Raw genomic sequence first — 25,992 nt, forward strand, 5'->3', positions numbered from 1 at the left:
GTGGCATCACTGACTCAGTGGACATGAGTTTGAGCAAGTTCTGGGAGATGGTGAAGGACAGGGAAGCCTGCCGTGCTGCAGTTCATGGGGTTGCAAAGACTCAGACACAACTGAGCAACTGAACAACAATCCAGACTCTAAGATGGTGCTCTAAGACATTAGTCTGCCATCTTCTTGGATGCACAGCTTTCCAAATAAAGCCTCTATTCCTTGCCTCAACAGCTTGTCTCCTGACAATTGACCAGTCTTGCAGTGAGCATACTCGAACTTGGGCTCGATAACAATTATAGGAATTGGCTTGTGTAATTATGAAGGCTGAGAAGTCTCACAATCTGCTGTCAGCAAGCTAGAGAACAGAAAGCCTGCAGTGTACTCAGCCTGAGAACCAGGAACGCTGCTGACTGAGAAGAGATGTTCCAGTTCAAGCAGAGGTAGCGAATGAGTCTGTCCTCTGCCTTTTTGTTGTACTCAGGCCCTCAGAGGACTAGATCTTATGAGGGCCATTGTCTTCATTCAGATTGCAGATTCAAATGCTAACCCAGAAGTGTTTTAACCAGTTTTACCACATCTCCTAGCTTAGTCAAGTTGACACATACAATTAGCCTACACAAATATACCCTTTAACTTCATTGTGAACAACCCCCAAAGCCCTTATCTGTTCACCCTAAGTGTGGAGTGTCCTTTGGTATCTGATCACTTCTCAGGTACCACTACAGGTACCATTCTGATCCAAACCACCTTCATGTCTCTCTATATCTCTGTTCCAACTTCTGATTTGTCTCCCAGCTTCAATCTGTGCCCTTTGCAGCCTATTTGCACACAGTAGCAAGGGTGTTCGTGATCTCATTGAAGTGGTGACATGAAGTGAGACCTTAATTCCCAGGAATTGAACCTGGGTAGCCTGGATGATGGAATTCCAGTTGAGCTATTTCAAATCCTTAAAGATGATGCTGTGAATGTGCTGCACTCAATATGCCAGCAAATTTGGAAAACTCAGCAGTGGCCAAAGGACTGGAAAAGGTCAGTTTTTATTCCAATTCCAAAGAAAGGCAATGCCAAAGAATGCTCAAACTGCCACACAATTGCACTCATCTCACACGCGAGTCAAGTAATGCTCAAAATTCTCCAAGTCAGGCTTCAGCAATACGTGAACCGTGAACTTCCAGATGTTCAAGCTGGTTTTAGAAAAGGCAGAGGAACCAGAGATCAAATTGCCAATATCCACTGGATCATCAAGAGAGTTCCAGAAAAACATCTATTTCTGTTTTATTGTCTATGCCAAAGTCTTTGACTGTGTGCATCATAATAAACTGTGGAAAATTCTGAAAGAGATGGGAATACCAGACCACCTAACCTGCTTCTTGAGAAACCTATATGCAGGTCAGGAAGCAACAGCTAGAACTGGATGTGGAACAACAGACTGGTTCCAAATAGGAAAAGGAGTATGCCAGGGCTGTATATTGTCACCCTGCTTATTTAACATATATGCAGAATACATCATGAGAAACGCTGGACTGGAAGAAACACAAGCTGGAATCAAGATTGCCGGGAGAAATAGCAATAAACTCAGATATGCATATGACACCACCCTTATGGCAGAAAGTGAAGAGGAACTCAAAAGCCTCTTGATGAAAGTGAAAGAGGAGAGTGAAAAAGTTGGCTTAAAGCTCAACATTCAGAAAACGAAGATCATGGCATCTGGTCCCATCACTTCATGGGAAATAGATGGGGAAACAGTGGAAACAGTGTCAGACTTTATTTTGGGGGGCTCCAAAATCACTGCAGATGGTGACTGCAGCCATGAAATTAAAAGATGCTTACTCCTTGGAAGAAAAGTTATGACCAACCTAGATAGTATATTCAAAAGCAGAGACATTACTTTGCCGACTAAGGTGCATCTAGTCAAGGCTATGGCTTTTCCAGTAGTCATGTATGGATGTGAGAGTTGGACTCTGAAGAAGGCTGAGCGCCAAAGAATTGATGCTTTTGAACTGTGGTGTTGGAGAAGACTCTTGAGAGTCCCTTGAACTGCAAGGAGATCCAACCAGTCTCCATCCTAAAGGAAATCAGTCCTGACTATTCATTGGAAGGACTGATGCTGAAGCTGGAACTCCAGTACTTTGGCCACCTCATGCGAAGGGTTGACTCATTGGAAAAGACTCTGATGATGGGAGGGATTGGGGGCAGGAGGAGAAGGGGACGACAGAAGATGAGATGGCTGGATGGCATCACCGACTCGATGGACGTGAGTTTGGGTGAACTCTGGGAGATGGTGATGGACAGGGAGGCCTAGCGTGCTGCGATTCATGGGGTCGCAGAGTCAGACACAACTTAGCGACTGAACTGAACTGAGCCTGGATAAAAGCCAGGAATCCTAGCCACCAGACCAGCAAGAGTGAGAGGTTAGAAGCTATTTTTCCCTAGATCTTTGCCCCTAGTGAAAAATGCATTTCTCACAGAGGCAAAACTGTAAATGCAGGTACAAAGTTCATTATTAGAGACATGGCACAACAACAAATGAGAGCACACAGAGAAACTATTTCGCTAAGATAGAAGCAAAGCAGAGATGCACATCCAGAGAGGATGTGTGTGTGCATACCCCCAGTGAGCAAGAAAAAGGAAGAAAGAAAGTGAAGTCACCCAGTTGTGTCCGACTCTTTGGACCCCATGGACTCTAGTCTGCCTGGCTCCTCTGTCCATGGGATTTCCCAGGCAAGAATGCTGGGGTGGGTACCATTTCCTTCTCCAGGGGATCTTCCTGACCCCCAGTGAGGAAGAGTAGAGTGAAGAGGTGGTTAAATCATTTATATAGGTCAGTTCTTCTGGGCCTTTACCTTTAACCAATTAATCTGATTTCTTTTTCCACAACTGACCTGCCCTAGGACCCTCCCCAACAGGAGTGTGGGACATTTTTCCAAGATGGATTCTAGCCCAGAGGGCTATGGGATCATGTATTGAAAGTGAAAGTGAAGTCGCTCAGTCGTGTCTGACTCTTTGCAACCCCGTGGACTGTAGCCTACCAGGCTCCTCCCTCCATGGGATTCTCCAGGCAAGAGTACTAGAGTGGGTTGCCATTGCCTTCTCCAGGGGATCTTCCCAACCCAGGGATCGAACCCACATCTCCCGCCTTCCAGGCAGACACTTTAACCTCTGAGCCACCATCATGTATTAGCATTACATATTATGGGGTGGTGCCCCCTCCTTCTGACCACAAAGGAGTCTTTTGCTCAGTCGTGTCTGACTCTTTGCGACCCCATGGACTGTAGCCTACCAGGCTCCTCCCTCCATGGGATTCTCCAGGCAAGAGTACTGAAGTGGGTTGCCATTGCCTTCTCCAGGGGATCTTCCCGACCCAGGGATCGAACCTGGGTCTCCTGCATTCCAGGCAGACGCTTTAACCTCTGAGCCAGCAGGGAAGCCCTAAGGAGTCTTTCTACACATGTGAAATGTTTCCTTTGCTCGAGGTGTGTGATCTCCCTCTCTTTTAACAGGGCTTAGTCCCACTCTGTCCCTGCCATAAAAATGCCCAATATCTGATTATTTACCCTATTGCTGTTGCTGTTTTCTGAAAGATATGTATTTATCTCTTTGACTGAGGCGGGTCTTAGTTGTGGCACATGGGACCTTCTCTGCGTTATGCAGGGACTTTCACTGTGGCTCCGCATCATGTGGGATATTAGTTCCCTGACCAGGGACCAAACCCATATCTCCTGCATCACAAGGTGGATTCTTAACCACTGGACCACCAAGGAAGTTCCTCTTGCTGGTTTTTATATTGAAGCGTAGATCTTAAAATATAGACTGGAATCCAGTCATAAAGGTGTAGTCCTGGAGTCCATATGTCTCTTGCTTCAGGAAAGGTAAACAAGAGGCTGATAATGAATGGACAGCCTGGAGCTCATCTTCTTACTCCAGGAGGAGTGACTAGGAGGCCAGTTGTAAACGCCTGGTCTGGAGTCCCTCTATCTTCTGCTTCATCTCTATTCAAATAAAGGCCCACATGGTCTCCCTAAGATGATGTCTTGCCAATGCCTCAAGCCCTGATTCTGGGCTACTCCTCTGAGCTCATTACATATACCATTTCATACCAGCTCACTCTGAACTCCAGCTCTCACCCTTCCTGAAACATACGAATATACTTCTGCATCATGGATTTTTCACTTGGTTTTTGTTTCTAGATCACTCTGCGCTCTTCGCTTTCTGCTCCTCTTCCCTTCCTATATGTTGACACATTAGCAAAGCCTTCCCTGACCACCCTGTATAAAATCACACTTTCCCATTCCCTGTATGTCCCTATCTTCTTAACGTGCTTTCCCCCCTCCATAACACTAATATTCCATTTATTTACACATTTATTTGGTTACTGTCTGTCACTCTCTGCCCCAACCCCACACCACCTTGAAGAACATAAGCTCTGTGAATAGGGCTGGGACTTAGTTTTTTGTTTTCTGCCATACACCTAGTGCCTAGAATGGAGCTTGGCATTTGGTAGGTTTGCTTAAAAGGAATGTTATTTTGTCTCCAAAAAACAATGAGCATTTATGGTAGAGAACGTAAAAATACAGAAAGATACAAAGAAAGAATATGCACCTCTACAAAAGATATCTATTATTAACATTTTCTTGAATTCCTTCCAGGTTTTTTTAAAAAAATATTTTTTTCTTTCTGAGAAATCAAGATTATTCTTTATTTAAATCCAGCCTTTTAATAAACTATATTGTGATCATTTTTACATTATGCATGGTTTTTTTTGTGATTTTCCCTACTAAATTATACAATTTTTGGTTCTATTATGTGTTTTTCAATTGTTCATATAACTTTTATCAAATAATAATTGTATATGTGCATTTATAGCTATAGGATATGCCATGATAGATGCCACGTGAAGAAATCTGAAATAGACATTCTACTCATATGACAATAAATACTTGAAGTATTAAAAAGAAGTCCATGGTGGCCAACATAATTTCCAAAGGGGGTAATTTTCTAGATGAAGGTTACTGTGTTGTCATGTCAATATTTCAGGTGCCAAGATTGCTGAATTTGTGCTAGGATACTTTAAAATTGCTTTATATGCAGTCTATGGATTGTTGAAATAGCAGCTTGCTTTTGGTTACCTAGAAAAATGTATGTCATTAAAATACTCTTTATATGCAACCCTGGGAACACATCCCATGCATAATGTATTCATAAAAAGTTCATTTTATTTACAGCTTGTCACATTATATGGTATAAGGAAGCACAGTTCTGATGTGCTTCAATTGAATTATGCTTCTCTTTTTGACAGAATAGGGAAATATATTTGTAAAAATGAATAAACACACCTTGAACTGCCTGCCTTTTGAGAAGGAGGCAGAGACAAACACATTAACACATTCTGTTATTAAGCCATCTATGGTAATAGACATTTTGGACATTTAATAGCTGCTTGTTTTCTAAATTTGGTGCCTGAAATAGTTTATGTCAAAATCTGATGACAGTGACTTGAAAAAGCAGTAAACTCCTAGAAAAACATTTTCCAGAGTTACAGTTTTATAACTGGATGGAAATGAAAAAAATCTGTTGTTACCTTTTCTGTCATTTAATCCTTTGACGTTTAATTCAATGTAATTCAAAGATTACTTTTTATAATTGACTGCTGTGGCAAATTCTCTGTTTCACATAATGATATAGTGCTTATTTTTGTAGGACAAAATGTACCAGTGCAGTATTTGAGCAGTTTTTAAAATAACAATATTGACAAACATCCAGTCAAATAAATTTTCTTCCTCAACAAATTCATTAATTTATAAATCAATATCTTTTATGCAACGTAGACTACTAAAGTGAGACCAGAAAGAAGATGGAAGTACTTTAAATACTTTAAGATGAATATCGGTGTCCATCTATTAGACACTTTGAGGTCTAACAAGGTCTAAATTTTAGTGTATTACATGTAAGGACTATTTATTACCCTTTGCAATTCTTGGGCCATTAATTAATTACCATAGCATTTACCTCCTATGTTGATATTCTGAAAATACATGGTTTTTGGGGACTCCAGAGGAGTAAAACAGGTGGACCAGTGGAAATCCATTACTATTACAAGAAAAAGAAGATGGAAAGAAAAAACTAAAGTGCAAAGCTCTAAGCACATGTTCTCTTCACAGAGCCTAGGTGCAGAGACCAGTACCAGGTGAAACTGGCAGGGGTCAGTTAGGCAGGTTGACCCTCCCACTATATGCCTTCCCACTGCTTGTTCTGGCGTCTGTAATTCACGGTGAGGCCACACATCCGTTGAGAAACCAGAGGTATCAGACATGCAGATGAAAGTTCCAGCTAGACATATTGACTACATGAGTGGGAAAATGTTAGAAAGATAGGCTACCATCTGATATTCATGAGAACTATTAAATCTCAGTGCCCAAAGTGCAAAACACCGCAGGTTTAGGAGCAGTAGATTTTTCTGGGGCACCTCACATTTCACCAGGTCTGGTTCTTACTGGTCTGGAGTCTGGATGAATCCTGACAGAAATGGCAGATTTTATCAAAGGTAGCTGGAGACAGCACTGAATACACCCAGAGTATCAGAGAGTCCAGTTGTATTAAGTTAAATAAAAATAAAAAACAAGTACAACTTCCTTTATCAAATAGATTCTGTTTTTGAAGCATCGTCATACCAAGCACTATACCTTTTCCAAATAAGGAAACTGAAAATTAGAGAGATAAAATACATTATTCATCATATCATGCTAGTAAACGGCCAAGCTGGAATTTGAATACGTCTAATCTCAAAGCCAGTATATATTATATCTTATTATTTTCTAATTCTGACATACAATTTTCCTCCTTCAGGGCAACATATTTGGATACGAGTAAAAATTTCTAGGTGGGAATCTGTTTCTCGACTAAGCAAGTCAGGCATTAGTGACCGAGAAGACATCTTCACTTAGCTTCAAATAACTGAGGTCCATCTCTCTATGTTCAGTATTTCAGCCTCAGTGCCGGATGCTGGCTGGTGTCTGCAAGTAAATTTCATCACAGCCCTGGAGCTGTCTCCTTCCGCGACCCCCAGAGGGCAGCGTGCATTAACGATCCCCCTGAGTCCTCTAGCGGTCAGTTAGAAGCGCTAACTTTGCCTCGGGGGATCTATGTTCCCAGGAACATTCTCAAAGCTCCGCGGTTGTTGCCCAGGGAAGAAAGGCTGTGTGACACCACCTAGAGTCACCCTCATCCTTCCCCTTTGGCTGCCTTCTGGGGTATGTCCACAAGCACTGCCCCAACTCAAGATGACTTCTCAAACCTGCCAAGTGTGCACTTTCGGATGCTACAGGGTAGATTCTATCACTAAATTTCAGGAAGAATCCAATACAGGTATCTAGATGATGTGGCAGCAAGTCCAAAATTTATTTTCTTGTGTCCGTCAAAATGCACAGGGTAGTTTATTTAAATTGATTCCCAGAAGCAGCTCTGAACATCTACTTCCCCAAGGTAAATATTTGAATAGCTCTAGTGACACCCTTCGATTACATAGGGTGGTATAATTATGATTTCTGGGATATCTTGGGGTGTATTTATGGGGTATATTTAAAATAACATTGGCAAGCCTTACGTGTTCTAATGTAGGAATGTAAGATTTCCCTTGATTTTAATATAATCATGATGACAGTACAGTAATTTCCTTATTATTAACTTAATGGCTTCTCATGTGGCTCAGTGGTAAAGAATCCACCGGCCAAATTCAGGAGACATGGGTTCGATGCCTGGGAAGATCCCCTGGAGGAGGAAATGGCAACCCACTGCAGTATTCTTGCCTAAAAAACCCCATGGACAAAAGAACCTGGTGGGCTACAGTCTATAGGGTCACATTAATTTAATACAGTAACTCTAGATTATTCTTATTATTTTGGAACATAAACATATATCTAAATATATGTATACTTTAACATATGTATTTTGGCTATCAAATATAGATAGCAATTATAAGTCTATTTTACTGCCTCCACTTGAGTTTATTGATATTATTTTATTATTATATTTAAAATAGGCCAATTAACAGTGTTAAGTGCTGTAGAATAGACAAATAAGAATATTACATGATTCCAAACCTCAGAGTTTGTGGGGAGAAATAAAGTATCTAGATAACTTTTAAAGAGGAAGTAGCAGTGGAATTCCATCATCTTAGCAAAACGGAAGCAAACTAAGCAATCCCAGAATTAAAATAGAAAAATTACAACTTGGTGCTGGCAATACTGTCCATCATTCAGTGGTTACCTGAAGTAAGTATGGCAGGAAAGACGTGAATCTGTGGTTCCCTCATGTCTGTGTCCTGTGGGGCCTCTCAAGTTCAAGCGTATCACTGAGCTGAGTGTGATTCTAACTTTTAAAGATATGCATATATGCATTTTTCATATATAATGGACCCTAAAAGCAAGCCAACTACTTCATCTGGTGCTCAACCAAAGAAACAGGAATCTGTTCCGATGCTGGAGGAAAAACTTGTTGTGCTGAACAAACTCGTGGTCTCCAGTGGAATGCCTGTCGAAGGACTTTTCCAAGGTAATTTTTATTTTTATTTTATTTTTGATTATTCATGACTTTCTTATTTCTGATTTTAGGATCTAAGAGGTGTGATTTGATTGTAAGATAAGTATCATCAGAGAAATACATAAATTTTGCCACACAGTCGGAGGCTCTTAAAGATTTTTGGATAAAGGATGTTGTAACATTGAGTTTGGAAGATTAATTAGGCAATAATATTCTAGATAGACCAGAAGTTGGCAGTTAAGACAATTGAGAAGCTACTATGACTGTAGAAGTCAATGAGAAGGAATAACTGTCAGACCTCTGGTGGAGGTAGGATAAGTAGAATAAGTTGACAGTTAGGTTTGAAAAATAGGACAGGGGTGAGATAATTTTAGGAAGAAGAGATAGCAAATGATTTTAAGTGTTGCTGAAATTTCAAGGAGGGATGGGGGCTAAATTTATAGAAATCAAAGTTTTATCCTCAAATTAGGATATGTGGTTTCTATCAAAGGACTTTTTTTAGATTTATAATGTGTGTAACTAACACACATACTACAAAAATTAGTTCATATTTAGTTACATAGTTCATTCCTTATATGCTCACAATAGTAAAAGTATTAAGTTGCTTCAGTCACGTCTGACTCTTTTGAGGCCCCATAGACTGTAGCCCACCAAGCCCCTCAGTCCATGGGATTCTCCAGACAAGAATACTGGAGTGGGTTGCCATTTCCTTCTCCAGGGGATCTTCCTGACCCCGGGATTGAACCCACATCTTTTATGTCTCCTACATTGGCAGGCAGATTCTTTACCACTAGTGCCAAGTATAGGAAACTGGGATTTTCTTAGAAATGACTATTAAAGTAGTAATTAGTGACCTTTTTAGAGAATGTGGGCTGATGTCAGATTGCAAGCCAAGGAATGAGTTGAGCTGAAGAAATATAGGCTTTGCTTTTGAGAAATTTAATGATAGGAGCAAGGAGGCAGAAGAGTAGGGTTAAAAGGCAAGAAAGACCTGGAGGACAGCTCAGACCAGCCTAATGTTCTCATTGCAACTTTTGGATTATTTTTCAGTTATCTTTCAGCCTTTCTCTTTGTACATACTATTTTGAAATCATTTGATATGCCACAGATTTTGTCCATGTAATAAAACAAGTTGGGAAATACCATGCAGTATTTGCAGCCCGGTGAAACTACGTTTAGTGCATTATCTGAGTGGAAAGATCATGCAAGGATTCAATCGAAGAAGATTGTTTCCATGACTCTTTAGTCACTCCTAAAGTGTCTGTCAGGTTTTTCCTATCTGTGAAATGCTGTGGTTCTCCGTTCCCTAACCTGCTGCTGCTGCTGCTGCTGCTGCTAAGTCACTTCAGTCGTGTCCGACTCTGTGTGACCCCATAGACGGCAGCCCACCAGGCTCCTCCGCCCCTGGGATTCTCCAGGCAAGAACACTGGAGTAAGTTGCCATTTCCTTCTCCAATGCATGAAAGTGAAAAGTGAAAGTGAAGTCTCCAGTCGTGTCTGACTCTTAGTGACCCCATGGACTGCAGCCTACCAGGCTCCTCGGTCCATGGGATTTGCCAGACAAGAGTACTGGAGTGGGGTGCCATTGCCTTCTCTGATTCCCTAACCTAGAAGTCTTTGAAACAGTGGGGTGGGAGATGCAGATCTTACTGCAGCAGAGACATTTCTCATTTCAGACATGTGGGATTCAGGTGATATTGCAATATCAGTCATTTCCCAAGTGCTCACGCTGTTCAGTGGGATATGATTTTGTCAACCAAACAATATTTTCCATCGGACCTGTTCAGGCACTTAGAACACTGATTGATCATAGGAAATTAGCTCTAGCTTTTAGAGCATAATAGGTTTGATGAGATAGGAAACAGGATCACTGCCCTTAAGGGAACAAGTCAGGCAAAATGGGAGGAAAATGAGTTGGAAATCTTTGCCTTGAACAAATTAATGAATGTGAGCAAAGCATCCTATTCTGAGATGATGAGTTAAATAAAGTAGTTTTACCTGGCACATGACAGTTTTATTTTAATTTAAAATTTTAAACATCCATTATCACACAGAGCCTAGAGATGGAGCAGGTATTATGTTGTTATTGCATCTTTCAGGAAATAGCTCATTTCTTCTTCTCTCTCAAAATCTTTAGCTTATGGAGATCCAGGATGTAGGACTTTCAGTATTAAAACTGGGCAAGTTCTAGTTAAACTAGGACAGGTTGGTAACCTATATTTGGAGTAAGGCTACTGACTATGTATGTCCTTACTTCTTGCAGTAATCTCCTGGTCAGTCTTCCTCATTTGGAGAAGAAGTTAACATCTAACTTACATTCTTCTTTTCATCACCAGTTCTGTTTATGTGGAAAATCCATCCAGTGCCTGAATATTTTTTAGTTCCTTGACCTTTTCTCCTACAGTCTTTTCCTTATCCTTCTCCCTGAGCTTCGTTGCCAACTCTTCTGGTCACACTTTAGATTTTGTCATTACGAATAACTATACTGCTCTCAAAATCTCAGTGTCTAACATCCCAGTCATCAACCACCTCTCCTCTCTTTCCAGTTCACTGTCTCTATGATAATTCTTTGATTACAACAGTGCTTCCAATCCATGCCTTCCTTACCTCCCTCTCTGCCTTACTTAAATGGTAGAAATCAATATTGCTTAATCCCAATAATTTACATAAAAATAGGGTAGTTGAGCAACTTCACTTTCACTTTTCACTTTCATGCATTGGAGAAGGAAATGGCAACCCACTCCAGTGTTCTTGCCTGGAGAATCCCAGGGACAGGGGAGCCTGGTGGGCTGCCGTCTATGGGGTCGCACAGAGTTGGACACAACTGAAGCGACGTAGCAGCAGCAGCAGCAGCAGTGGCTAAAGATGTGATCTCCTTCAATCCTGAGTCCAATATTTATTAGCTACGTGGCCTTGGAAAAGTTTCTTAACATCTCTGTACCTCAGTTTTCTCATGAGTGCTCAACTCATAGGGTTGTTGTGGGCTCACAATATTAATAAAGATAAGGTGCTTAGGCAGTGCTTGACACATGATAAACATTCAATAAATGTTTCCCAAGCTTGGAGTTGATGGCTGGAGAGAAACATCTAACAATTCTGACTGATCTCTTTTAAATTTTATGACTGTGTGTCTCAAGTGGGTCTTAACGCAGTTTCAGTCAACCACAGTTCCCATTTCCTTATTGATTTATTTTCTCTCTTCAGAGATTACTATTTCACACCTTTTTTTTTTTTTCTCAAAATTTCAACTCTTCTTCCCTGCTCCTCACTATCAGTGGATGATTTTGCTTATCTCACTGGGAGAGCAGATGTATTCAGAAGGTAAAGCTGTTTTTCCACCAACCAGCCCTCCCACATCTGTAGCCTTTGAATGCAATGAAAACGTCTCTTTATTTTAGGAAAATCCTTTACTTATTCACCGGATTCCATTAATTTTCACTTTATCAGGAACTTTACTGCTGTAATTGCCTCTTTTCTGTCTTGTGTCATCACGTCTTCTTTTTTCTTTGCTGTAATATTGTTTTTGTTCAGTCACTCAGTCGTGTTTGACTCTCTGTGCCCCATGGACTGCAACATGCCAGGCTTCCCAGCCCTTCACCATCTCCTGGAGCTTGCTCAAACTCGTGTCCATTGAATCAGTGATGCCATCCAACCATCTCGTCGTCTGTCGTCCCTTCTGCTCCTACCTTCAATCTTTCCTAACATCAGGGTCTTTTCTTCACATCAAGTGGCCAAAGTATTGGAGCTTTAGCTTCAGCATCAGTTCTTCCAATGAATATTCAGGGTTGATTTTCTTTAGAATTGACTGGTTTGATCTCCTTGCAGTCCAGGGGACTCTCAAGAGCCTTCTCCAACACCACAGTTTAAAGGCATCAACTCTTGGTCATTCAGACTTCTTTATAATGTACTCTGTTATTAATCAACAATCTTAAACAAAAGAAGAAAAGAAACCTCCCTTGCTTCTACCCCCTCTGTGGCTACCAACTTATTTACCATCCTTTATAGCAAACCTCAGTATTTCCACAGTCTCAGCTCCCATACTTATGACAATTCTAATCAAATTTTCATTTCACTATTCCACTTAAAACTATACCTTTGTAAGCCAACGTTGGCTTCCAACTTGTCTAATTGGATCATCTGTTCTCAGTCCTCATCTTATTCTGCTTGTCATTAGTGTTTAACACAACTGACCATGCCCTCTTTATTGAACCTCTTTTAAAAACGTGGCTTTAGGAAATTATGCTATTTTGATTTATCATCTTCCTTTCCTCTCAGTGTCCTTGACTGGATTCTTCTTTGGACTTTTAACTGCATTTTAAATAACAGAGTTCTCCAGAACTCAGTCCTTACTCCCTTGGGTTTGCTCAAGAGATTGGAGTGACTGAAAGCAGGAGAAATTAATTTCATAGGCTTTTATGAGGCAGTTAGAACTGTGTTGTGAAAAAGAAAATAAGCATACTTTGTAGGAAAGTCATTTGTGATTATTTTTTGTTAAATTTTGTTAATAATCTGATTGTCTGATGGAAGCAATTTTACTGTGATAAATTCAGTTCCACAGTGTTATCTGAGCACTGGCATCAAAAAGGAGAGAAGGAGAGGGGCTGTGCAAAGATGAAGCAGAAGAGTCCTTGCTGATACAGTCCTAGAAGTGGTCAAGTTAGTACCCTAATTTAATTAATGGTAATTTCAGAACTACATCAGTACTAGAATGAGAACCAGAATTCTTGGTGGTTCCAGGTCTTTGGCTGGTTCATTAATTTCAACCTGCCTCCAAGATTGAAATACAATAAAGAATAATGTGTAGCTAAACTGCAAGTTTAAAAGATGTTCAAGCGGAAAATTGGGGGTGGGGGGGGACGGAAACAGCATGACAATATCTTTCCTTGGCATTTTCAACTTAACTACCCCAAGCTGCTAAAACAACATATTCTCTTTTTCAACAAGATCTCAAATATTTCAACCAGCCACTACTAGAATTTTTATATTGGTAAAATGGGATTTTTTTTTGGAAAGTAATTTTTTATGAAGAACCAACTAGAATATAGGTGGATAATTCACTTTATTATTAAAATCCCAAAGCTGAAGCTTTGAACAAATGTATTTTAGAAACATGTAATCATAAATGTGCTTAATCACCTTTGAGGTTTTCTGTATAACACCTAAGAGATCTGAGAGTTTGTCTGTTTAGATTTGAATTTGGTGAATATTGTAAAGATTAGAAATTTGGATAGATAGTTTATAACAAAAAACTCTAAAAAATATTATAAATAGCAGTGCTAATAGTGATAACTACTCTTTACTGAGCAGCTGTTTACAATTAGCTATTTACACCTGTTATATCTTTTATTTATTTCAATAACTGGATGAGGCAGTGTTATTTTCCTCTCCTGAAGAAACTGAGATTCAGACAGACTTGATAATTTTTCCAAGAAAATGAGAAATATGCTCCTAGTCCTCTGCTTTGCAAGGGAAAAGAGAAGGAAACAATTAAGTGCCAGATACCATTCCTGACCTTTTGTTTTACTCCCTCCTTTAACCAGAAGTAGGAGTTAAAAATAGATCGGAATATGAGCACTTCTAACACTTAGCACTTTGTGTTGCAAGAGTACAACTTGAAAACATTTAAACTATAGAGACTGGCTGTTTGTTATAATGACTGTTCCCCATTTCAGCATTGCATTTTATATGTGGATGTGTAAATTCTTGACCCTATAGAAAACTGTAAGAATTATTTCACGTCAAGATTTTTTCTCTCATTTAATGATTGCTGAAGCATTTCTTCTTTACAAATCAGTTTATAAAACTGTTGACCTTTGCTTAGAAATAAAGTTGCTGAATTAGGGAATTAGGTACTTGAACTACATACATGTAGAACAATCATACTGGTAACATTCCTTATTGTATTTTTAAAAAAATTTAATTGTATATTGAATTATGATTTATTTGACTTAGTGGTAAAGAATCTGCCTGCAGTGCAGGCAACATGAGTTTGATCCATCCTTGGGCTGGGAATATCCCCTGGAGAAGTAAATGGCAACCCACTTCAATATTTTTCCCTGCGAAATCTTAGAGGAACCTGGCGGGCTACAGTCCATGGGGTCACGAAAGACTTAGACATGACTAGGGATTAAAGAACAACAACAATGTGATAATCTCCAGGTCCATCCATGTTGCTGCAGATGGCATTATTTCATCTTTTTTTTTATGGCTGAGTAATATTCCATTGTATATGTGTATCACCTCTTTATCCATTCATCTGTTGATGGACATATAGGTTGCTTCCATGTCTTGACTACTGTAAACAGTGCTATAGTGAACACTGGGATGCATATATCCTTTCAAACCATGGTTTTCTTTGGATATATGCCCAGGAGTAAGGTTGCTGGATCATATGGTAGTTCTATCTTTAGTTTTCTCCATACTGTTTTCCATAGTGACTGTACCAGTTTACATTCCAACCAGCAGTGTTAGAATGTTCCCTTGTTTTCCATACCCTCTCCAACATTTATTGTTTGTAGACTTTTTGATGATGGTCATGCTGAGTGATGTGAGGTGACATCTCACTGTAGTTTTGATTTGCTTTTCATGTGCCTCTTGGCCATCTGTATGTTTTCTTTGGAGAAAAATTTATTTAGGTCTTCTGCTCATTTTTTTGATTTGGTGTTGCAATTTTTATTTTGAGCTGCATGAACTATTTTTTCATTTTGGAGATTAATCCTTTGTTAATTGCATTGTTTACAAATATTTTCTCCCATCCTGTGGGTTATCTTTTCATTTTGTTTATGGTTTCCTTTGTATGAAAGGTTTTGGGTTTAATTGTCTTGTTTATTTTTGTTTTTATTTCTGTTACTCTAGGAGGCAGATCAAAAGAGATATTACTGTGATTGATATCAAAGAGTGTTTAGAGCTTTTCAGTATACAGTCTTGCATTTAGGGCCTTAATCCATTTTATCTTAATTTTTATCTATGATGTTAGAGAGTGTTCTGATTTCATTGTTTTTCACATAGCTGTCCAGTTTTCACAGCATCATTTATTTAAACAACTATCTTTCCCTCTATTGTAAAGCCTTCTCTATTTTAGTATCCAAGCATACAGCAAGTGTAGGACATATCTGAAATAAGAAGTTGAACTTGTTTAACGTGGTTTCTCTAGACATCTTTACTTCCATTTGCTGGTTACAAGTTGCTTAGCTTTGTTTCTTGTTGCCATCAAGAACACTAATGTGGATATCTTGAGGTGAGTGCCTAAGTGTGGCCAAATAAAATGGAAATAAAATTTAGTCAAATAAGACAGAAATTGGATTCCAGATTGTTTGGTGGTAATGATTTCGGACAAAGTCTCCTTCTGTGTGTGTTAGTCCCTTAGTCATGTCTGACTCTTTGTGACTCCGTGAACTATACAGTCCATGGAATTCTCTAGGTCAGAATACTGGAGTGGGTAGCCTTTCCCTTCTCCAGGGGATCTTCCCAACCCAGGGATCAAACCCAGGTCTCCTGCATTGCAGGCGGATTCTTTACCAGCTAAGCCACAAGGGAAGCCCATCTCCTTCTGTGGCTGCTGCTAATCTTCTGTTATCCTGTGTTAATATTTTAGGTAAAAAAATAGAGTCCAGGTGGGGGTTGGGGCCTGAGGAGTGAGAGCTAAAAGTTGAGAAGACAGAGGTGAGGAGGAGGGAAATGTACCACACTGAGAGATTTGTCATCTTCTTGGATAATATTATTTTTCCTTGCTTTTATCTTTTAGTTCTCTAGCAAGAAAGCAAGCTACATTTTTAGATTTTTTATTTGATTAAAAAACAAAAGTTAGAACATTTAAGAAAAATTTGCCCTCAAGTTCCCCACCCATAAATTAAAAACATGTAGATACAGAAACAATTTTTCTTTTATCCACTGCCTTTGTTCAGGAGTTTTAAAAATAGACTCAGGCCTGAAAATCCCAAAACAAGAGCTTTGTAAATGACAACCTTAGAAACAAACCAGCACCACTATTGGTTAGTGCTGCTCTGGTAACTTAAGGAATGCCTGAATCATTCTTACCCATGCGTTTATCACTGTGGCCAGACATGAATACTATCATAAAATAGAACCGATTCAACTCAAGAAACGTGTTAAGTGTTGAGTATCCACTGTGGTTGGTGTTAAGTATAATAGTGTGAGAAAGACAATCTTAATATTCAAAGAACTCCCAGTCTTAAGAGAAGCAGGCAGGTGAATATTGCTCAGAATTATTCATAAGGAGTTAGGTTCCATATTTGGTCACGAGCATATTGTTATGGGACCACAGAAGGGATAATACCACAGAAGGGATATCTGTGCTCTAACCTTTTATGGACCATAAAGAAGGCTGAGTGCCAAAGAACTGACACTTTCGAACTGTGGTGTTGAAGAAGACTCGAGAGTTCCGTGGACTGCAAGGAGATCAAACAAGTCAATCCTAAAGGGAATCAACCCTGAATATTCATTGGAAGGACTGTTGCTAAAGCTGAAGCTCCGATACTTTGGCCACCTGATGCAAAGAGCCGACTCATTGGAAAGGATCCTGACGCTGGGAAAGATTGAAGACATGAGGAGAAGGGGACAACAGAGGATGAGATGGTTGGATGGCATCACTGACTCAATGCACATGAGTCTGAGCAAGCTCTGGGAGATGGTAAAGGACAGAGGAGCCTGGCGTGCTGCAGTCCATGGGGTCGCAAAGAGTCTGACATGACTTATAGCGACTGAACAGCAGTGGTTTTTGGGGTTTGTGTGGGATACACAGTCATCTGTAAAGTACTCTGAAAAGTACATTAGAGGATAGGATTCACCCAGGGTTTTGGCCTTTGGTCCTAGTCACTGTTTTGGGAGAACGAGTGAAAAATTTTCTTCTCTTTCTCTTACCTCCTAAGGTTCTATTCCATGCGCTATGGACGGCAACTCCAGGAGCGGCCTTCCTCAGCGTTTCCTCCACCTTGAAATGATATGTGTTCTTCACTAGTCTCCTAAATGCACTTAGGGAAGGACTGTGTGTATCAGTCACCTTTCACTACTCATGCCCACCAAGTTCTTGGCATATTGTAGCCTCCCAGTGGTGGTGGTTCAGTTGCTCAGTCGTGTTCAACTTTTGCAGCCCCGTGGACTGTAGCCTATCAGGCTCCTCTGTCCATGGACTTCTCCAGGCAAGAATACTCAAGTGGGTTGCCGTTTCCTACTCCAGGGAATCTTCCCGACCCGCAGATCAAACCCAGATCTCCTGCACTACCGGTGTATTCTTCACTGCTGAGTTACCAGGGAAGCCCAGAAAAGCCAAGACCTGCAGCATTATTCCTTTTTCATCCCCCTTTTCCCTTTCTCTTTTCAGATTCCTTCTTTGGTTTCAGAGCAACCTCTAATAACGATATTAACCTTGTATTTCTCTCTATCCAAAACGGACAAACATCACCTGGTTTCTGTATTATATATGTTAATACTCTAGTCTTATGCCATCTTTGCTGTATGACAAACATTCCAGATTTAGTGTTTTAAAATAGTACATCATTAGTACATCAGTCCCTGGTGACTCAGTGGTAAAAAAAAAAAAAAAATCCACCTACAATGCAGGAAATTTCTTGGACAGAGGAACCTGGTGGGCTACAGTTCATGGGGTTGCAAGAGTCAGACGTTACTTAGCAACTAAACTTACCCCCAAAAGAAACCACAGCCGCTGGCCGAGGTACTGTCACTTTTTTCCTAACGTTATCAAAGCAGTTTGCTAATTAGGTACTTCATTCCACAAGATGGCGCTGTAGTCCTTTCGATTATTTGGAGTCAGCAACCCAGGGTTTTATTTTATTTTTTAAAGTATCTGCCCCTCCCTCTCTTTCTTTACATATAAAAGTGACATAGAAGAAAGAATGTAAGATTATCACTTCATAAAAGATCAGATTTACTATCTGATTTTAAAGAGGTCCATAGGAATAACCATATTATAGTCAATAGTAGGCATTAGTACACAATGAATAATTACCAGAAATAAGATTCATAGCGTGTTTTTTTGCATTATTTTTCTTTAAACAGTTGTTTATCAAGAGAAAGAAAATTTGTTAAACACAGTGTAACTCAAATATGAATTAGGATTTTTTTTTTAAGCATTATGGATAAAATTTTAATGTTCTTTAATAGTACTTGTAGTTTGGGTGTTGAGAGTAAGTTGTTGAATCCACTTGGCATTTTTTGTTGTTGTTGTTGTTGCTGTTTATACTCATGTAGAAAAACATCTTAGAGGACTAATTTTTTGACTAAATATTTTGGTGTTCAATTGCATTCTCAGGTTTGTTCTAAACAGTTTTTCAATTTGACTTTAAAAGCTTCCCCAAATTTCCATATGAATTTGCAGTTGAATCACATTTATAATAGTGATCTAGAATCCCTTTTATATGTAAAGCACGGTTTTAACTGGATCTACTCAGGAAAAAGGACTTCCCTAGAGGTCCAGTGGGAGAAGGCAATGGCACCCCACTCCAGTACTCTTGCCTGGAAAATCCCATGGACGGAGGGCCTGGTGGGCTGCAGTCCATGGGGTCGCTAAGCCGGACACGACTGCGCAACTTCACTTTCACTTTTCACTTGCATGCATTGGAAAAGGAAATGGCAACCCATGCCAGTGTTCTTGCCTGGAGAATCCCAGGGACGGGGGAGCCTGGTGGGCTGCCGTCTATGGGGTCGCACAGAGTCGGACACGACTGAAGCGACTTAGCAGCAGCAGCAGAGGTTCAGTGGTAAAGAATCCTCCTGCCAGTGCCCGCCAATGCAGGAGTTGCAGTTTGAGATCGCTGGGTTGGGGAGATCTCCTAGAGAAGGAAATGGCAGCCCACTCCAGTATTCTTGCCTGGGAAATCCCATGGACAGAGGATCCTGGTGGTCTACAGTCCATGGGGCCGCAGAGAGTTGGACACGACTTAGCCACTGAGTGAATGAATGACTCAGGAAAATAAAACTTCACTGTTACTTTCATAGAATCCTGTAAATGTGAAAAATAAAAGATTGCTGCTAAAGAAATGTTCTGTAGACTTTGTTGTTGATCAGTCGCTCAGTCGTGTCTGACTCTTTGTGACCCCATGGACTGCAGCATGCTAGGCTTCCCTGTCCTTCACCATTTCCTGGAGCTTCCTCAACCTCATGTCCATTGAGTTGGTGATGTCATTCAACCTTCTCATCCTCTGTTGTCCTCTTCTCCTCCTCCCTTCAATCTTTCCCATCATCGGGGTCTTTTCTAATGAGTCAGCTCTTTGAATCAAGTGTTCAAATTATTGGAGCTTCAGCTTCAACGTCACTCAGATTTTAAAGTTGTGGGAAGCAAATTATTTTTTAGATTTACTTTGATATTACTAGGCCCGTTGAATGAAAGTAACATATTGACCCCAAATACTGAAGATTTTAATTAATGCCTGACATAGTTTCTCTGTTAGAATAATAAGTTTATTCAATTTAAAACTTCCAACATGAAGAGAAAACAAATACATTACATAAATTCTTAATTATGTCTAATTGCAGTGAGCTTGCAATGCATTTCTATTTATTAAATCACTTAAGATGTCAATGTCTGAGACAGTTTGTATTTATGAATTGCACATTTGTAAGGAGTGAATTCGTTAATGTGCTAATTAGAAAACTCTTGTAAAAGAGTCCAGATTGTGGTTCACTTCTGTCCATTTACTCCTATATGGATCTTGTAGTGATGAGTGGGTAGAAATGCCCTGGTTAAGTTTAAAATCGCTTAATTCACATTAGCAGATATGTTCGTGCTTTTAGTTGGTGATTGAAGTATTTAAGCCATTTATACTCTCATTATTACTACTACCAATTACTTTTCCAAAAGGTCTACTATATGTCAGGCACATCAAGCAAGTATTTAACTCACACAATAATGGTGTGGAGCAGGTCCCATATGGAGCAGGCTTTCGTAGATGAAAACACTGAGACTTAGAGAAATTGGATAATATAACAAGAGTCAGGCAGCTGGTGAGTTGACACCAGGATGTGAATGCAAATGAAAGCCTGTTAACCATTTCAACCACGTACTTATATTGTGTATGTAATTACCGTGTCATGTGGCTCTTGGTCCGGTCTTCAAATTTAATATGAAATATTATGCTCTTAAGGTGTAAGGAATAACTTAGACTTTCTGTTCTACTTAGGGCACAATAAAAGGGCTTTTGCAAAGCAGATTTGTTATTATGATACAGGCAGCAAGCAGAGCATCTCTGGGGTGAAAAGGAAGTTCCTTTTTCTCCCTTCCTTTCACCCTTTATCTTTTGGCCGTGTCACTTTGTCAGTATATGAAGTACAGGCTACTGTGGCTCTACTGGGAGGACTTGATTGTGTTACTTTAAAAAGTACTTATCAAATTCATTACCTTCCAACAGACCTAGTTAAAAGATGAAATGTTTCTATTTCAAACCATTGTTATCTTCTTAAAAGATATGTTTTAAACAATACTTGGTAAACTGACAGCTGGAGAGCTTTCTGTGTTATTTATTGGGGGAGATTTTCTACTTATTCTGTTGCCAAGTATGTAAAAGTTGTTAAAGGAAGCACAGCTGTGACTATCTCTAAAATGTAGCTAGATGGTCACTTAGAAGAGATGGATATGGGTGAAGTCTTCGTAGGCCTCGTAAATAAGCCTTAAGAAAGCTACGTCATGCTCAGTTCTTAAGTCCTGTCTGGCTCTTTGTGACCCATGGACTGTAGTCCGCCGGGCTCCTCTGTCCATGGGATTCCGGACAAGAGTACTGGAGTGAGTTGCTCCATTTCCTACTCCAGGGGGTTTTCTCAGCCCAGGGATTGCAACTGCATCTCTGCATCTCCTGCATTGGCAGGCAGATTCTTTGCCACTGAGCCACCCAGGAAGCCGTAAGAAAGCTTGTGAGTGCATCAGGCTAAGTCCCTTCAGTCGTGTCCGACTCTTTGTGACCCTAGGGACTACTTCTCTGTCCACATGATTCTCCAGGCAAAAATACTGGTGTGGGTTGCCATGCCCTTCTACAGGGGACCCAGGAATTGAACCTGCGTCTCTTGTGTCTCCGGCATTGGCAGGCAGATTCTTTACTGCCAACGCCACCTGGGAAGCCCCAAGCAAGCTTGCTGTGCTGTGCTGTGCTTAGCCGCTCAGCTGACTCTTTGCGACTTCATGGACTGTAGCCCTCCAGGCTCCTCTGTCCATGGGATTCCGGACAAGAATACTGGAGTGAGTTGCCATGACCTCCTCTGGTGATCTTCCCAATCCAGGGATCGAACCCAGGCCTCCCACGTTGCAGGTGGATTTTTTACCAGCTGAGCTACCAGGGAAGCCCCAAGAAACCTTACTTCCTTCTACCTAAATTAACCCAAACCCTAAAGATTCTTTGCTGCCCTAAATGATGCCAGAAAGGTCAACAGCTACAAGCACAATGACAGGTATGAAGCAGACAGAACATGCCTAGTGCTGGAAGGTTTAATGAATCAAATCTTTCTTCCCTTCATCCATCTGTCTGGCTGCTATTTGGTAGTTACTTAGTTAGTATTTGCACCATATTACATTCAGTAGTTATTGACTCCACTGTTACAGGTGCTGTGTGAAGTACTGCAAGCCTTAACTTACACACAAAATTAAATCATCAGTTCAATATATTTGCCTCAGTATGTGATTATGTCTTTTATGGGACTGCTGATTCAACTGTTTGGGGCTGTAGTCCTTGATTTTTATTGTCAGCTTGCTTAAGCAGGTGATAGTCTGTCCATTGATAAAGGGTTGATGGAATTTATGTATTTGGGTGACTGAATTGATCTGATTATTTGGTTTTTGAAAGGATTTGGCATGTGTTTTAGACACAGTCAGTCACATGTATAGGAAATAAAATGCTGCATCACATCTGTACCATAGTTTAGTGGAGGTAGTAGTAAGAATCATATAATAATGTTTATAATTATAATAGTAAATTATACTACATTGGTGGGAAACAAGCTTCATATGTTAGTGCTATAAATATTCTATTCAGGATCTGCCTTACCAACTTCATTTCAAGAAACACAGAGAAAGTATGTGTTATCTTGGGCAACACACTATTATCTCTCTCCCTTAGTTCTGTCCTGTGCAGGAAAAAGAAGCTGCACTAGATGGTCTTAAAGGTAAAGTCCAATACTGAAGTTTTACACTTTTAGGCTTTGATTATCCTTCTTAAAAAAAACTTATTGTACTACAGTTGATTGGCAGTGTAGTGTTAGTTTCATGCATGCTGCAAACGACCTGAGTCAACCATTCATATACATATACCCACTCTTTTTTAGATTTTTTTCCCATGTAGGCCATTACAGAGCATTGAGTAGAGGTCCCTGTGCTGTATAATAGGTCTTTATTAGTTATCTATTTATAGTAGTGTGTCTGTCAATCGATTCTCCTAATTTATCCCTCCCCACCCAACTGCACCCTGGTAAAAGAGGAGAGTGAAAAAGGTGGCTTAAAGCTCAACATTCAGAAAACGAAGATCATGGCCTCTGGTCCCATCACTTCATGGGAAATAGATGGGGAAACAGTGGAATTAGTGTCAGACTTTATTTTTTGGGGCTCCAAAATCACTGCAGATGGTGACTGCAGCTATGAAATTAAAAGACGCTTACTCCTTGGAAGAAAAGTTATGACCAACCTAGATAGCATATTAAAAAGTAGAGATGTTACTTTGCCAACAAAGGTCCATCTAGTCAAGGCTATGGTTTTTCCAGGGGTCATGTATGGATGTGAGAGTTGGACTGTGAAGATAGCTGAGCGCCGAAGAATTGATGCTTTTGAACTGTGGTGTTGGAGAAGACTCTTGAGAGTCCCTTGGACTGCAAGGAGATCCAATCAGTCCATCCTAAAGGAGATCAGTCCTGGTTGTTCACTGGAAGGACTGACTCTAAAGCTGAAACTCCAATACTTTGGCCACCTCATGCGAAGAGTTGACTCATTGGAAAAGACCCTGATGCTAGGAGAGATTGGGGGCAGAAGGACAAGGGGACGACAGAGGATGAGATGGCTGGATGGCATCACCGACTCAATGGACATGGGTTTGCGTGGACTCAGGGAATTGGTGATGGACAGGGAAGCCTGACGTGCTGCAATTCATGGGGTCAGAAAGAGTCAGACACGACTGAACTGAACTGAACCATAAGTTTGTTTTCTACATCTATAACTCTATTTCTGTTCTGTAGATCAATTGATTTGTATCCTTTTTTAGATTCTATGCCTTCCCTGGTGGCTTAGAGGGTAAAGTGTCTGCCTGCAATGCAGGAGACCCAGGTTTGATCCCTGGGTCGAGAAGATCCCCTGAAGAAGGAAATGGCAACTCGTTCCAGTATTCTTGCCTGGAGAATTCCATGGACGGAGGAGCCTGGTAGGCTACAGTCCACGGGGTCACAAAGAGTCAGACACTACTAAGCAACTTCACTTTTACTTTCTTTGGATTCTACATATAAGTGATGTCATATGATATTTGTCTTTCACTGTCTGACTTACTTCACTCAGTATGACAATCTCTAGGTCCATCCAATGCACTGCACATGGCATTATTTCATTTTTTTATATGGCTGAGTAATATTCCATGGTATATAGGCACCACATCTTTATCCACTCCTCTGCTGATGGACATTTAGGCTGGTTCCATGTTCTGGTTATTGTAAATAAGGCTGCAGTGAACACTGGGGTGCATGTATCTTTTAAAATTATGGTTTTCTCCGTATATACACCCAGGAGTGGATTGCTGGATCTTTATATTGAGTTGCATGATCTATTTGTATATTTTGGAGATTAATCATTTATGGGTTATGTTTTTCCTTCTGATATTTGAAATTTTTTTCTTGGCACTTTTTTTGGTATTTTTTGTTCTATGTTTGTTTAATTAAAGTGTAGTTAATTTATAATATTGTGTTAGTTTCAAATGTATAGCAAAGTTTCAGGAATACACACACACATGCAAACACACATATGTATAGTTATTCCAAGATACTGAGTATAATTCCTTATACTATATGGATGGTCTCTGCTGTTTACCTATTTCACACATAGTAGCTTATATTTGTTAATCCCAAAATCCCAATTTGAAGAATTCTATTTTTAAATTTTACTATTAGGAAGTACCTAGCAAGTTATCTTACACATAACTTGTATCTCAACTTACACTGCTGTTGAGTCACTATGTTATGTCTGACTCTTTGCAACCCCTTGGACCATAGCCTGTTAAGCTTCTCTGTCCATGGGATTTCCCATGCAAGAATACTTGAGTGCCATTTGCCATTTCCTTATCTGTATCTTACACATGCTGCTGCTGCTGCTAAGTTGCTTCAGTCGTGTCCAACTCTGTGTGACCCCACAGAGGGCAGCCCACCAGGCTCCCCCGTCCCTTGGATTCTCCAGGCAAGAACACTGGAGTGGGGTGCCATTTGCTTCTACAGTGCATGAAAGTGAAAAGTGAAAGTGAAGTCGCTCAGTCATGTCTGACTCTTTGTGACCCCATGGACTGCAAGCTACCAGGCTCCTCCATCCATGGGATTTTCCAGGCAAGAGTACTGGAGTGGGGTGCCATCACCTTCTCCGTATCTTACACATAGGAGACAATAAATATAGTTGAATGAATAAAAGGTTGCATTAGATCAATATCAACTTTACATTCTTCTGGTGGTGGTGTGGTGGTGCATTTAATTGAGTATTATTGACTATTAATTGAGTATCAGTTACATGCTGGGCACTGATCTACATGCCTGGGAACCAAGCAGCAAATTAGGATTAGATTCCCTTTTCTTATTTAGTTTTACAATCTATTGGGGAAAGATGGATAAAGAAATCTCTTAATAGCAATGATTTTAGGTAGTAGCAACTGTCCTGCAGGATGGCAGTGAAGACCTGAGGTGAGCGGGTGTGTATAGATGGGATGTTAAGGGAAGGCCGTTCTGCGAGAATATTCCAGGCATTGGATAAAGCTAAAACAAAGATCTTGAAGTCAGATATAGGTTGTCATTTTCAAGAGGCAAGTGATAGATAGCTAAAGAGCAGAGGAGAGTTCTGAGATGAGGCTGGCATTAGGCAGTGTCAAAATGGTGATGGATCTTCTGCAACTCAGTGAGGAGTTTGGATTTTATTTAGTTACAGTGAGAAGAAGAGAAAGTCTTAAATGTATACCTAATTCTCCCATTACATACATAGATGTACATTCTGAGATTGTGGATGTTGAGTCATACTTAGCTGAAAATTTCCTTCTCCTCCCCGTGTCTATAGCGATACCCTATTGCTGTCTTTAGAAACTCATTTCTAAAATTACTTCATTAAGTCAGGAATAATGTTTTTCCCTGCTCAGGAATTGAGGATTGCAATATTTCCAAAGTCCACTTTGAGCAATGAGAAGCAAATGTGGTAATCTTTAAGAGGAGGTAAAAATATATTTGTAACCCCTTTTTGTTTGTTTGTTTTAGAAAATTCAGCATTTACAGATCCTTTTTGTT

The 25,992-nt window shown here is 40.2% G+C and overlaps 1 non-coding gene across 1 annotated transcript; it reads right to left on the reverse strand.

Annotated features, from left to right (window-relative positions):
- Nucleotides 1–3,344: 3,344 nt before the first annotated feature.
- Nucleotides 3,345–3,416, reverse strand: TRNAS-GGA (transfer RNA serine (anticodon GGA)). The gene has a single exon. It is a non-coding gene; the product is annotated as a tRNA-Ser (tRNA).
- Between the last annotated feature and the right edge of the window lie 22,576 nt (nucleotides 3,417–25,992).

This window comes from Budorcas taxicolor, chromosome 5 (genome assembly GCF_023091745.1).
Source record: "Budorcas taxicolor isolate Tak-1 chromosome 5, Takin1.1, whole genome shotgun sequence".
NCBI lineage: Eukaryota > Metazoa > Chordata > Mammalia > Artiodactyla > Bovidae > Budorcas > Budorcas taxicolor.